This window comes from Bison bison, unplaced genomic scaffold (genome assembly GCF_000754665.1).
Source record: "Bison bison bison isolate TAMUID 2011002044 unplaced genomic scaffold, Bison_UMD1.0 scf7180017864216, whole genome shotgun sequence".
Classification (NCBI taxonomy): Eukaryota; Metazoa; Chordata; class Mammalia; order Artiodactyla; family Bovidae; genus Bison; species Bison bison.
This window is the reverse complement of record NW_011494788.1, coordinates 1,691,776-1,693,818: the sequence shown is the minus strand read 5'-3', so window position 1 is coordinate 1,693,818 and position 2,043 is coordinate 1,691,776. Positions and strand designations below refer to the sequence as shown.

The window sequence follows — 2,043 nt, the reverse complement described above, 5'->3', positions numbered from 1 at the left end:
CACCTGAAGGGTTTTTAATTCTCTGATAAAGTGGATAACTGCTTTTGGTCTTACCAAAAGCAAAAATAGCCAATATATTTTTAATACAAAGTTAAGCTCATTTCATTTTAATGTATTTTCCTGGCAGCTGCCTTTTTCTTTCTTCTGGTGTTCAGGTGAATGTCCAGAAAGCCAGCCCAAATACCAATGTTTTAACCACTTCTTCTTTAATTTCTAAAGGCTGCAGATGGCAGCCCAGCCACCTCAGATGTCCTCCACTTCATGGAATGCAAACAAATGTATATGGGGGTCAGAAATCTACTTTAAAGGAATAAAGCAAATGATATAAGCTAAGGAGTGGGGAGTTCTAGTCACTTGGACATGGCATGATCCATAAATAGTCAAATGATTTTTAAACATGTTCTGAACCACCAACTCCGCTTTATGTAATGATCTCTACATTTCAGCTGTAAATATTTACCCAATATTCTTTAACTCAAATTCCTTAGAGAATGAAACTAATTGACCAAGAATGGATTATGACAGGGAACCCCTTGAGTCACGTGCCTATTCTTATCTAGTCAATCAGCACAGAAGTATTATGGTCACATATTTAACATACCAACTTATTCATTGTACATTCAGTTGGTTAACGGCTATTCCTTCAGACATAGCAACGGGAGCACCAAGCATTCTAATAGCTGACTTCTCCAACAGTACACACAGAAGGCAATGGCAGCCCACTCCAGTACTCTTGCCTGGAAAATCCCATGGACAGAGGAGCCTGGTAGCCTGAAATCCATGGGGTCGCTGAGGGTTGGACATGACTGAGCGACTTCACTTTCCCTTTTCACTTTCATGCATTGGAGAAGGAAATGGCAACCCACTCCAGTGTTCTTGCCTGGAGAATCCCAGGGACTGCGGAGCCTGGTAGGTTGCCGTCTATGGGGTTGCAGGAGTCGGACATGACTGAAGCGACTTAGTAGCAGCAGCAGCAGCAGCCAACAGTATAAAGGTCTTTCCTAAAGACTTAGAAACACAGTAATCTAAAAATACAAGAGACGTTAAGAACTCTGTATTTCCGCAAAATAATCTATAAAGTGACAGCAAGACAGCTTCTCTTCCTCAGCTCAGCGACAGGGGCTGCCCCTCAGTCGCCGCCGCCGCTGCGGCCAAGCCATGCCCCGCCCGTGACCCGCGGCTGCCATGCAGTTTATGTTGCTCTTTAGTCGTCAGGGAAAGCTTCCACTACAGAGGTGATGTGTCCCATTATCAGACAAAGAGAAGAAAAAGATCACAAGAGAACTTCTTCAAACCGTTTTAGCATGGAAACCTAAAATGTGCAGCTTTCTTGAGCGGCGAGATCTGAAGATTGTTTACAAAAATATGCCAGTCTGTATTTTTGCTGTGCTATTGAGGATCAGGATAATGAACTAATTACCCTGGAAATAGTTCATCGTTATGTGGAATTACTTGACAAGTATTTTGGCAGTGTGTGCGAATCTGATACCATTTTTAATTTTGAGAAGGCTTATTTTGTTTTGGATGAGTTTCTTTTGGGAGGAGAAGTTCAGGAAATACCCAAGAATGTCCTTAAAGCAACTGAGCAGGCTGATCTGCTGCAGGAGGAAGCTGAAACCCCACATAGTGTTCTTGAAGAAATTGGACTGACATAACTCCCCTCCCCTGTTGATGACTTCCTGTGGCATTTCACACACTGTAGATGGTCACTGCCTTCATGCCCGTGTTAGCTAATGGTGTAAGATGATGTCTTGTCAGTATTGCTGTTCTGCTAAGCTGCTTCATTCAGGCTTACACAATTTTTATTAACTAAATTAACTAAAGGGAACTTTGGTTCATCAAGTGATAACAAGGGACTTAAGTATCTGGCTATTTTGAAGTTTATAGGGCTGTTTCTCTTGAATAGGTTATTATCATTACCTCGATTATGTATATCTATGAGTATGACACAATCAGGCAATATACATTTATTATTCTCTTTGGCAAAAAAATCTTGTGAAACATGGTTTTATGAAATCAAAGATCACTGCATTTCAGTATATA

At 41.2% G+C, this 2,043-nt stretch overlaps 1 pseudogene across 1 annotated transcript; it reads left to right on the top strand.

Annotated features, from left to right (window-relative positions):
- The first annotated feature begins 1,185 nt into the window (after positions 1 to 1,185).
- Positions 1,186 to 1,689, top strand: LOC104992518 (annotated as a pseudogene). The gene has a single exon (XR_825713.1). The product of XR_825713.1 is annotated as an AP-1 complex subunit sigma-2 pseudogene (transcript).
- The last annotated feature ends 354 nt before the right edge of the window (positions 1,690 to 2,043 follow it).